Consider the following 13,632-nt stretch of genomic DNA (forward strand, 5'->3'; position numbering starts at 1 on the left):
CGTTTTTTCCTCTCCAGACGTCCCCAACAGTACCCTTCCACTGACACTCTCATTCGTTTGGCCAAACTGGTCCTTACCCTTAACAATTTCTCCTTTGAATCCTCCCACTTCCTCCAGACCAAAGGGGTAGCCATGGGCACACGTATGGGCCCCAGCTATGCCTGTCTCTTTGTTGGCTATATAGAGCAGTTGATCTTTCGTAATTACACCAGTACCACTCCCCACTTCTTCCTCCGCTACATTGATGACTGCATAAGCGCCACCTCGTGCTCCCGCGAGGAGATTGAGCAATTTATCAACTTCACCAATACATTCCACCCTGACCTTAAATTTACCTGGACCATCTCTGACACCTCCCTCCCCTTCCTGGACCTCTCCATCCCCAGTGTACCTGAATTACACCTCTTCCCACCCTTCCTCTTGCAAAAATGCCATCCTGTATTCCCAATTCCTCCGCCGGATCTGCTCCCAGGAGGACCAGCTCCACCACAGAACACACCAGATGGCCTCCTTCTTTAGAGACTGCAATTTCCCTTCCCACGCTTCAGGCTCACTGCCTTTATCCTGATGAAGGGCTTTTGCCCGAAACGTCGATTTCGAAGCACCTTGGATGCTGCCTGAACTGCTGTGCTCTTCCAGCACCACTAATCCAGATACTCAATCACACTGCCAGCCTCTAGATATTTTTAATTAACCTGTTCACATATGTTATGACACACCTCTAGAGCAGGTAAGATTTGAACTCAGGTGTCCTGTCCCAGAGACAGGAACCACTACCATCAGAAGACCTGCGCCCCCCACCCCACCAACAAGATATCATCTATATATTTTCCTAATCAACCTGCTCAGAGATGTATATTACACACCTTTGGAGCAGTTGGGAATTAAACCCAGTTCTCCTGGCTCAGGAGGTAGAAACAATGTCACTACACCACAAGAGCCCCTTTGAGGCAGCATCTATCCCTATTCAAATAAGACCATCTTCTTTAAGTGGGAGTTGTCATTATACACTTTAGCCTAACCAGGCACTTAATCTATAGAAAAAAGAGAAAATTGGATTGGCAAATATAAACATCATCATAATCACCAGTTTCTGAGTAGCAATTAAATCTGCAACCTTAATTATCTTTTCTTGCCATTCAATGAACAATTATACGATTGCAATAAGAAAATTAAATGGGGATTAACAGGGAACAAAGCTAATTAAAATCCATCCATCATTTTTACAGAAATACGTACACAATAAAAAATGATAAGGAGGTGCTGCACAATTAATTTAGAATTCCAATTTATATACGTTTTTAAGTAAGAGCGAAATATTGTCTTAATTTAGATTTAGAATTTCAGCAAAGTACACCCTATGTGCACAGTAAGTAATTCAGCCTTTCTCCACATGATTTTCACCTTGGCAATAATTTTACAGACAAGCTAAGATTGGAAAATAACATGGTGTCCTTTGTAATATGTAGCAATATTTCATTAATGCTTGAAGTTTTCCAAGGATGTTTGAATTTGATGTATCAAACATTTTGCCAATAGTTGTTTATAGAACATGTGAAGTATAACAAAACCGGACTTCCAAAGTTTCTGGCCAAATCCAAAAAATGCAAGACTTTAATATGTTTACTATTTTTAAAAATTATTCATATAATAAATGTAATGACTAAAACATTAAGAACTTATTTGTACTACCCGTGGTTGAAGAAGTATAAAATGGCTGAAAGTGGTTGGTAGTTGACATAAAATGGCCAAGGAAGGTTTTCAGCTGAAACAGCAGCTTCCGTAGTCTGCTTTTTGAAGTCAAATGATAAAGTAGAGTAATTAGTCCTTCACAGGAGGAGTACTTCCATGGTAATTAGATGAAGATAGCACATAAAGAATATGTAATGGGCCTATGGAACAGAAACACTGAAGTTGCTTGTGTAGAGATAGTAGATAAGGTACAGCCTTGAGGAATGCTGATCAAAGCCTCTGTACCAGGCTGGCCCAAAATCTGGTACTCATCATGGGATGGAAGTGAAAAGTCTGACTTTATGTTGATTACATGTTCATATGACGTTAAGACCCCAAATAATTGGATGAGTAGTTAGGTGATAACCAGCCAAAATATTGAAAGTGCATGGATGCAGGTTTGCTAGCTGAGCTGGAAGGTTTGTTTTCTGACGATTCATCACCATACTAGGTAACATCATCAAGGAGCCTCTGGATCAAGCACTGGTGGCATGGTCTGCTTTCTATTTATGGGTTTCCCAAGGAAATTTAAAGTGCATGTTTTCCTTTGTTCGATGGAGAATTCCCTGCCCAGAGGTTTTCTCCCACTGGTATAAAACAATAAACTCTTTGAAGTTTGAAGTGAACCTGGGTGTCAAGTGTTTCATTTGTTCATCCACACCATTAAATGGACAATAAAGTGTTCTGAATCAGCATTGCTCTGTACTTGATACCAGACAGGCATGAAAATGGGTGGAATGCAGGTAAGATAGTAGAGACTTACCCTGGTGGCTGGAGAACTGGAGAGTGCTCCTGCTGCCTCTTCCAGGGAAGGCCTGTTAAAATACATGCCAAAATGGCAGTGGCAAAACCTTTGCCTAGAATCAAGATCATGACAATCGATCTCCTATCCAGCAACAACTGCCGGCCCATAAAAGGCTGGCAGTTCTTGCGTTCAGTAACACCATAGAACAAACTCTGGCTGCTATCAGAAAAGAAGCCCCATATTCCTAGGAACACAGAGGATCAATGACAATGCTACTTATTTGAGGAGAGAGTCGTTCTCATATTTGGGATCTTTGGGGAAAAGCAGTAGGGGAACTGGAAGTGGGGAATGAGTATCTCCCAGTGGACCCCTCGCTGCCATATGTTTATTCTCTCAATCAGGCACTGTTTGTCTTTTGACTTCACGACAATGAAGAAATGGCAATAGAGTTCCATGATAGGTTAATCTATGGATTGGAGGGGACTTTGCAAGACAGGGTCATCCCCGCATCTGTTGTCTTTATCCTTCTGGCTGGTTGCTGTTATGAATTTGGAAAGTGCTGATGAATGAGCTTGGATAAGTTGCATCTTATAGATGATGCACACTCTGCCACTGTGCATTGATAGTGGAGGGTAGGAATGTTGTTGGCGATTGATGAGGTATTCAATCAAGCAGGTTCCTTTGTGCTAAACCTGTTGAGTATGTGGGAGATGCACTCATCCAGGCAAGTGGAAATTCTTACATAATGCTGCTGATTATTGCCTTGTAATGGCAGCATTGAAAATCTGGGGAGTCAGGAGATGACTTACTCACTGCAGAATGCCTATCCATTTGACTATCCTTGACACATATTTAAGTGGCTGTTCCAGTCAAGTTTCTGGTCAATGGTGATCCCCAGAATATTAATGGCGGTAGTTTTGATGATGGTAATGTTTATGGACAATAATTAGATTATCTATTATTGGAGACGTCCATTGACTGGCACTTAAGTGGCACAAAGAAGAAGTAAAAGAGATTTTTCCCACAGGGGTTTAACAGCTCCATAATTGGAGAAAATTAAGGGAAATTTGCTGCCGACATTCCTCAGTAAGATCTCCATCATACTCCAGGTTCGATTTTGTCATTTGACCAAAAATAATCATTGACCTGCAACATCTCTATACTTCATCTCAAGAGAACAAAGTGTAGAAATGAATTTTTGTACTTTTAAGACCAGGAAAAAGAAAATTTGATAACAAACCACATAAGAAGGTATTAGAAATGGTGCTAAAAAGGTTGTTTAGTAGATGTATGTTTCAAGGAGTCTTCTAAAGGGGGGGAGGACAGATAGACCCTGCAGATCTTTTGGGATTTGCAAAGTTTACGGCTCAGGCAGCTGAAAAACAGTCACTATTGTTGGCAATTAAAATGGAGAATGCTCAAGAGGCCAGAATCAGAAGATTGCAGATCTCAGAGGATTGTGGGGTTGGAGTAGAGTACAGAAATAGAAGGTACCTACTGGCTTAGTAGGAGGAGAGGGCATGATGTCAGGAAGGATCGTAAAATCATTCAGCCAATCAAATACACACCAGCCCTCGAAAAAACACCTTTGCATTGTATCCCTGTATTTTCCATGACTAAGCCTGGTCCCTGGTGCTGTGAGGCTGCAGTGCTAACCACTGAGTCACCATGCCACCCCTGTCCATTTGAGAAAGACATAAAAAGGAGTTTCTTCTCAGAGGGTAATGAATCTGTGGAATTATTCACTGCAGAGGGCTGACTGGTAAAGTATTTTCAAGGGTCAGATAGACAAATCTTTAATCAAATAAGGAATCAACACATATTAGGAAATGGCAGGGGAATGGAGTCGAGGTTTTTCAAAGCAACCATGATCTCATTGTATGGTGGAATCAAATTGATGGGCTAAATGGCCTACTTCTGGTTCCTTCATCTTATGGTCTTGGCAGATAAGGATGGAAAATTCCCTTCCCTGAAAGTCTTCAATGATCATTAGAGATAATCGTTAATGGTTTTGTGGTCTCCATTAGATCAGCGTTTAATTCCAAATATGATTATTGAATTTAAGTTTCACCAATTGACATGGTGAGTTCAAATACTTGTCCCCAACCACTAATTTGGGACTCTGAATTACTAGTTGAATGACACTGCCTTTGGGATAAATATAATATTGTAGTTTCAAACAATGTGGCTCAGCTTCACACTTTTGCCATGAAGAGGGCAGAGTGCACTTTGGGGAGGCATGGTGGCTCAAATGTTAGCACTGCTACCTCACAGCACTAGGAATCAGGGTTCAATGCCAGCCTCGGGTGACTGTCAGTGTGGAGTTTACATGTTCTCCCGTGTCTGCGTGTGTTTCCTCGCTCAGTCCAAAGGTGTGTAAACTGGGTGAAATGACCATGCTGAATTGCCCATAGTGTTCAGGATGGTTAGGTGCATTAGTCAGGGGTAAATATAGGGTAGGGGAGATGGGGCTGGGTGGGTTACCATTCAGAATGTTGGTGTGGACTTCTTGGGCCGAAGGGACTGTTCCCACACCGTAGGGAATCTAAGAGTATACTTCGCTGCTAAAGAAAATGGTTTTGAAATTCCCAGAATTTACTTGGAAGAAATTTCTGATTCTGCTTTACTGGGTATTTAACAATCTGATAAAGAGCATAAATGGGGGTGGTGTGCAGGTGAGAGGTTGAGAAGGAAGACAGGTGTGAGGTATAGTTGGGTTCATAAGTACACTCATAGAAACTGCTCTTACTCTTTGAGATGGTCCTGTCAATAGAAGGGGAATACTCTAAGGACAATGTAATGCTTGGGAAAATGGGAAACCATTGAAAGTTTTTTTTTAAATTGTTCATGGGGACAAGTGTGTCACTGGCAGATCCTACAGAGGGCAGTGAAGTGTCAACTACATTGTCATGGGTCACATGTAAACCAGGCCAGATCAGGAGAGCAATCCTTCCCTCAAGAGTACTAATGAACCAGATAGATTTTGTCTGACAATTGTTAACGGTCATGGTCATCATTAGACTCTTAATTCTAGATTTTATTAGACTCAAATTTCACCATCTGCTATGGCAAATCATAATTTGTTATATTTACAATGCAATATGCAAGACATTACGTAGAATGTAATTTGTTTGAGTGAGGCATACAGACTGCTTGAAGCATTGTCTGAAGCAGCTGAAATTGAGAAAGAATTTACAGCTTAAAATGATGAGTAATACTGCATTAGTTCCTTATTACTAACTATTCACAAATCATTTCCCTTTTCTAATTGTACAGTTCCTTTTGTACTGGCAGGATTACTTTGAGCATCGATATACAGAAGATTTACCCATGGTGCATTGGTCCAACATTTCACCATTCTTTACTTTTAAAATTACAGAAGACAGGAAGCAATGCCTACAGCCAGTTCACTGCCTATTCCTTAGGCATAATCATGAAGTTTTATCTTCTATTTTACATTTCATTTTAATAGACTTCATGGAATAATTCTGGATATAAACAAAAGTTAACACTTATTCCATTGTTTGTGCAATAAATTGTACAAAAATATTTTTTTTCTCTCTCCTGGCCAATGGAGGTAGGGAGAGATTTATTATTGCTTAATAACACATGCAAAAATTGACAAAGAATTTGATGTGATATGAATGAGACTGAAATTAAAAATAACAAGGTTTTGTGTTATAATAAAAATGTCGTAATTGTTGAAGGAGGACTGCTTTATTACTTGTCATTACTCACTTTAACAATGTCTGATGCTTTATTGATCTCAAAATGTTATCAGGTCAAACCACATTTGATATAAAATACTGAAGTAAGATACCAAAGTGGGAAGCTACTGGAGCAAAATAAATTGGCAATACAATGAATCTGACTGCTGTAAAAATATAATTAAGTGGTAAAAGCTACAACACAATTACTGGACCTTTGTTGATCAATTTTGCTTTCAATAGAAGCTTTCCATTATTTGCTTCAATTACAGTGGCCTTGATTCTGTGCCTGGGAATAGTTTGAAAAAGATGTTTAATATCTTGAGATGAAAATGTAACTGGAACAACTACCTTGTGGGCAAATATCATTTCAACTTCACTGTATTGTGTTCAGCCAAAGTAAATATTTGGAATCACAGCTTGGAGGTTCAAATCCAAATCTGAGATCTGAGAAAGAAGATATTAAAATTGCACAAAGCAACCTCAGCATGTAAAATCCAGACCACACAGAATGTAAAACACCTCTTGTCCCAGATATTGCTGGAAAGGTAATGCTGAGCTCACAGTTCCTGTCATTATTATTATGTTAAGACTCGGTAAGCAGTTGCAAGCAAAAATAGATACAGCATTCAAAAATAAGAATTTGCTGTTAATTTCCCTATTGATACTTGTTCGCTAATACAAAATGTTGTATATGAGTTAATATTGCCATAGCAATTTAGGGTTGGTAATTTATATTACAGTAACTCAGTTAATTATGTGATTTATGTTTCTGGTGTACCACTCACCTTTGAAGGCCAAGAGGGGAATGAGGAAACTGTGGAGTATAACTCCCACAGGTAGCAAATTGGTCCTTGATGCTTCTTTTAAACATTGCACTTTTAAAATTATTATTACTGGTTGACTGTCTTTCTCTTTGCTTCTTCCTGCATTTAATTTGGTTCTCATTAATTCTATTTCTTACATTATCGGCAGATTTGTTTCTTTCTCTACAATTAAAATTCTCTGGTTAAGGAAATAGATGATTGACTTGACAGGAATAAGGTTGGCCCATTGTTTTCTCATTTTAAGCAAATTGTAGCATAAATTTAAATAAATTGAAGGATAAATAAAGAATCTAATTCAATGCCTTTTTAATTTTACAAGTATTAACTCATTCTCAGAATTTAATTACGAGACATTTGCATTGAAATACAATTTCCTCCTCCCCATTCTTAAATTTGCTTTCAATGCATTTTACATTGAATTAAACTATTTTAATATATATTTCCTGGTTTAGACTCTGCATGACTCAGTAAAAGATTCTTCAACATGATTATTTGACGAGACATGCCATCGGTTGCTCTTTTTACATTTGCCAATGGTCCCTGTAGAGGATTCCAGACTGAAAATGATCTCTAATGATCATAATTTAGAAAAGAGTTGGATTACTTGACACTGCTAACTGCAAAATCTAGACCAGCAATTTCAATGAGAGGAACATTGTAGACATGGTACCTGCAATTATCTGACACATACCATAACATGATAGCCTGCCAATGAGAAGATTGAACCACCAATCAGGAACAAAACACTTCACTAAAAGATGTGCAAATAAATAATAACAATTTCCATTCATATAGTACCTTTCTGATTCTCAAGATATAGCAAAAAGGTTAAAGTGTACTGTAGTCACAGCAGTTAAGTAGAAAAATTTAATATTGATTTGTGCATATTATCAATAAGTAAACAGATTATGAGCTCATTGATCAGGTGACCTATTTTTATTTAGGTGAATAGGAATGTAAGGGGGGGGGGGGGGGGGGGGGAACCATGTGGTGTCCCTACCTCTGCACCAGAAAACCTGGGCTCAAGTTCCAACTGTTCCAAAGGTATAACATGACATCTTTGGACAGGTTTATATAAAAAACCACAATGCTAGCTTAGGGATCAGGACTCCTCATTGCTTTTCTGTGAATGGCACCATGGAGTCGTTCATTTCTAAATTTCCACCAAATATTGTTTGAAATTTTGATCAGTTCAGTGGCTTTGAAATTCTTGATACTCAATCCATTTAACCCCTCAACCCATACATTAACGAGACCTCTCAGCTTTGGAGAACTACTGTAAAAACATTAAATGGATTGACTATCAAGAATTTCAAAGCCACTAAGCCTGGTTACATTTAAGCGTATCCTGATGAAAAAAAAAGACTCGCAAGGCCTGGCATTCTAAAATATTTAAAGGAATAGTTACCCTAAAATTTAAAAGGATTCTGGAAAATGATAAAGTGAGTGCACACAGTTCAATGCATGTTTCAATGCATAAAGTGTGACTTTGAGCAACCAAAATATTGAATTTGGATAAATTTACATTGAGATATATAAAATATCAGAACTAGAGGGCATTGGTTTAGGGTGAGAGAGGAAAGGTTTAGAATAATCGTATGCCTACAATGTGGAAACAGGCCATTTGGCCCAACAAGTCCACACCAACCCTCTGAAGGGTAACCCACCCAGGCCCATTTCCCTACATTACTCCTAATTAATGCACCTAACCTACACGCTATGGGCAATTTAGCATGGCCAATTCACCTAACCTGTACATCTTTGGATTGTGGGAGAAAACCGGAGCACCCGGAGGAAACCTATGCAGACACAGTGAGAATGTGCAAACTCCACACAGACCATCACCCTAGGCTGGAATTGAACTCTGGTCCCTGGCGCACTGCTAACCACTGAGCCACTGTGTCACCCTAAAAGGGACCTAAGGGGCAACATTTTCCACATAGAAGGTGGTGCCTGTATGGTTTGAACTGCCAAAAGAAGTAGTGGAGGCTGGTATAATTACAACATTTAAAAGGCATTTGTCTGGGTATATGAACAAGACGTGTTTAGCGGGATATGGACCAAGTGCTAGCAAGTGGGACTAGATTAATTTAGGATACCTGGTTAGCATGGATGATTTGGACCGAAGAGTCTGTTTCCATGCTGTACATCTCTATGACTAAATAACTTTTAAAAAACGGGAATCAACTCAGAAAGAATAAAGTATGTTTTTGCCTGAATCAAACAGAAATGTTTGATTTTTATTTCAAAATATCATGAGATTATGTTCCATTGGATACAAATCTCTCCAGAGCTCTGGAATTAGATATGATGATAATAGTTGCATTGCAAAATTGGGTGTCAAGTAATAATGAAGGGTGGAGAGTAGTGGCAGAAAATTAAAAAATAATTAGAATAATGAGATGATTAATTAGATGAGTGTACTAAACTGATAATTTTCTCTTGGTGATATTTGTGTCCTTGTCTTTCCTTTTATAAGAACTGAATTTGATGACCAAGCCACTAGCTGAAGCAGTAGGACTATACGTACAGAGATAATTAAAATCTCATAAAACTTTTGATAAGATCATACAAGAGTCAAGAATGTGTGACATGGTCTTGGGTAACCGATGTAAGTATGCAAAAGTGATTGTTATCTTAGAGGTAACAAATATGTGAAGAAATTATAAATAAAAACTGAAGGACGGGTCTCAGATCTGAACACCTAAATGACAAAAGGATTAGTGTGTGCTGCAAGAGCACAAAAGGATAATTTAAATGACAAGAAACCGACACATTAATCATAGAGAAAGTGACTTCTAAACAAAGATAGTAGTATTTCTGTTAGAGAGGTAAAACAATTCAAAATACAAGGTGAGATTGTCTATTGTGTCAAAATGTTGCAGTAATGAAAGAATGTGGACTGTTGGAGGAATGATAGTGAACTGAGTGAAAGGACCCATCAATTAACAGACAGATGTCAGAATAAAAAGGGGAAGCATAAGCAAGTATGCATTGTAAGTTCTTGGAGCAGTATTATTTGGTAACATGTACTGTGTGGCGAAGTGGGGTATTTGCATATGGAGGCAGTTAGCACTCAATGGTCATTCATAGAACTGGCAACGAAGGAAACATATTGAGGAAATATACTCAGATGGACACAGATGAAGGGAGTCACAGAGTCATAAAGCTGTGCTGCATGGAAACAGACCCTTCAGTCCAACTTGTCCATGCTGACCAGATATCCTAAATTAATCTTGTCCCATCTGCCAACATTTTGCCCACATTTCAAGCAGTTAAAAGCCACAAAGGGATCAGTTCCATGTTTTACTTTTCTTTCAAGTCATACTGGGGACTCAAGGGTTAAACATTCCACTACCAAAGAAATTCACTGCACTATCAATTGCATGTCTATCCACTTACAGAATAGACAGAATATCTTAGTAGGGAGGAGGCTGACTGAATCTTAGAGAAGGAATCCATTGGAGCCACACATGTGGACTCCTCTGCAGCCTTAGGTAAAGGTATTTGTCCTCCCCCAGACAAGACTGAGAGTCTTGGTCACAACCCTGTTAAACTGCCTCCTGTTCCCATTATCTTGCTTCCTCTCCATATTAACATAGGTATGTGAATACCCCATTGAAAATAGGTAAAACGTTCTTACTATCAACACATGATCATGAAGAACACGGCAATCCATTCACTTGTTATCACAGGTCATTGATATTCACCGAGCCTTGTAAAATTATAATTGCCCATCTTAAACAATGTAACAACAATCAACCATGTGACTGATAGATCTTTTGTATTGTTCCTATAAAAAGCACTGCCTTTGTGTGTATAACAGAGATTCGTGGACAAGTGTCACCACAAGTAAATGCACGAATACTTTTGGGGACATTGAGAATCTCTCGTCGACTGTCCGATAATAAAGTATCGACCATTGTACTGAAACTTGTGTCGTCCGGATTTGTGGAATACAATATACATCAACACAACTGCCTAAACCCTTCCTAGTCATGAGCCCATCCGGATGCCTTTTAAATGTTGTAACTGTACCAGCCTCTACCACTTCCTCTGGCAGCTCATTCTATCCACACACCACCCTCTGTGTATAAAATGTGTGCCTTAGGTCCCTTTAAAATCTTTCCCATCTCACCTTAAACCTATGTCCCCTAGTTTTAGACTCCACTACCCCGGGGGAAAGACCTTGGCTATTCACCAAATCCATGCCCCTCATGATTTTATAAACTTCTATAAGGCACCCCTCAATCTCTGATGCTCCAGGGATTCAGCCTCTCCCTATAGCTCAGACCCTCCAACCTGGTAACACCAGTGTAAATCTTTTCTGAGTCCTTTCAAGTTTTACAACATCCTTCCTGTAGCAGGAGACCAGAATTGAATGGAGTATTCCAAAACTGGCCTAACCAATGTCCTGTACTGCCGCAACATGACCTCCCAATTCCTTTATTCAATGCACTGACCAATAAAGGAAAGCATACCAAATGTCTTCTTCACTATCCTGTTGACCAGTGAATCCACTTTCAAGAAACTATGAACCTGTACTCTAAGGTCTCTTTGTTCAGCAACGCTCCCCCAGGATCTTACCATTAAGTGTAAAAATCCTGCCTTGATTTGCCTTTCCAAAAAGCAGCATCTCACCTTTATCTAAATTAAATTCTAGCTGCCACTCCTCGGCCCATCGGCCCATCTGATCAAGATCCTGTTGTACTCCGGGGTAACCTTCTTTGCCGTCCACTACACCTCCAATATAATATTGGTGTCATCTGCAAACTTACTAACCTGTGTTCACCTCCGAATCATTTATATAAATGACAAAAAGCAGTGGACTCAGCAACAATCCTTAGAGCACATCACTGGTGACAGGACTCCAACCGGAAAAGCAGCACTCCATTCTTTAAAATTAGAGGTGTAAACAGAAAAAAACAAAGACCCCCTACACTGTCCCCATCAGACACTCCCAGGACAGGGACAGCACCGAGGGAAACACAGATCAAAGCCTACTCTGCTCTTCCAAAATAGAAAATAAAGCTCTCTTGACCTCGTTAAACAAAAATAAAAATGTTGTTACTCTGGGGAGAAACAAAACCAGGTAAACAAACAAAACATAGCTCCAGCTTGACTGTCCTCACCAATATCTCGAGGAAGGGACAGGGGGCCAAAATAAGAATAAACTCAAGCAAAATCAACAAAAACAAATGAATAAACAAAAATATAAACAACCAAATAAACAAATCCCCTCTGCTTCGTCCCCATCAAACTTTCCTGGGACAAGGACAACAATGGTTTAAAATCCAGAGGACATTCCCCTGCTCATTTCAATTAAAGATAAAAATTCCCTTCACACTGATCCCCATCAAGTGTGTCTGAGACAGGGACAGTGCAGGGCTGACAAAAAAATCCCCTGGACTATTCCAATGTATCCAAAATTGGGACAAAGTTAAAATAAGACAGCCCTCTTCCCCGGGCACCAAATACAAACTGAAAAGCCAGAATGGAAATTCACACATCAGAGCCGATGAGCTAAATCAGAATACCATTATCCAGGTAGATAATGAACTCCGGCCCCCGTGGTGCCAAACCAACTTGGAAGGCCTTGACTGTGCCAGTGAGGACCGTGTACTCCTTTTCCAGGGATACCTGAGCAAGGACATAATTGAGAAAGGGTGGGCAGGCAGTCTAGAACAATGAGCCCCACTTCAGCCTGTTGATGGGCATCTTGGTCAGGCCCAGGAGCAAAGCCACGAGAAGACTCAGACTTGTCTGCCCCTCCCCCACCAGGTGCCCATGGATCAGGAGTGTGGGGCTGAAGTGCACCGAACTTCTAACAACAGCCCCTTCAAAGAGCTAAAAAGGTGTTTCAAACAGATGCATTTTCTCCTCCAGGCAACAGAACATGCACGTGGTCTGGCGCCTGGTAAAATTACTCATTCACCAAGATTGCTGCGTGTAGCATTCTCCACCCCAGATCCCCGATGTAAGAGGAGAGGACACCTTCGTAGACGGCCCTCCATTGGAGAACTCTGCCACCGGAGGGTGAAACATTACAAGGCACGTCCAGGTGGTGGGTGAAAGCACCAACAGTGGAGAGTGTATGTACAAATAATACCACCGTGCTGTTCAAAAGTGCACCGGGAGGATATCTCTGAGATGACCCAGACTGTGGAGCACCCATGTCACAGGGGAGAGTCGGCTGTGTACGGTACAATGTGAATTTCCGGACGGATGGTGATCAGTTTGTCTGGAAGGTCACTGCACACCTGAGCTGCCTCGAGTGTACGTGAGGTGTGGGGGCTGAATGCCTTGTCCATCAGACTCTGGATGGCTCGGGGCACGAACCAGAGGGGGACCGACACCCTTGCAGTCAATCTTGTCGGTGTTATCCAGTCCACTCCTCTGCCATCCAGTGGGTCCCCGACTCTGGTCATCCCTGTAACCCAAGCTCTCTCCTCCCCCAGCCAGCACAAACCGTGTTCAGAAACCTGTTCCTGAGCAGGGCTCGCTGATGAGAGCCAGCTCTCTCACAGGGGGTAAAGCTCAGACTCGAGCTGAATGTGTCCCAGACTGTGATCAGGTTCAGATAGAAACCAGACAATCCCTGAAAGATGACCTGAGACTGGGA

Source organism: Chiloscyllium plagiosum, chromosome 6 (genome assembly GCF_004010195.1).
Source record: "Chiloscyllium plagiosum isolate BGI_BamShark_2017 chromosome 6, ASM401019v2, whole genome shotgun sequence".
Taxonomy (NCBI): Eukaryota; Metazoa; Chordata; class Chondrichthyes; order Orectolobiformes; family Hemiscylliidae; genus Chiloscyllium; species Chiloscyllium plagiosum.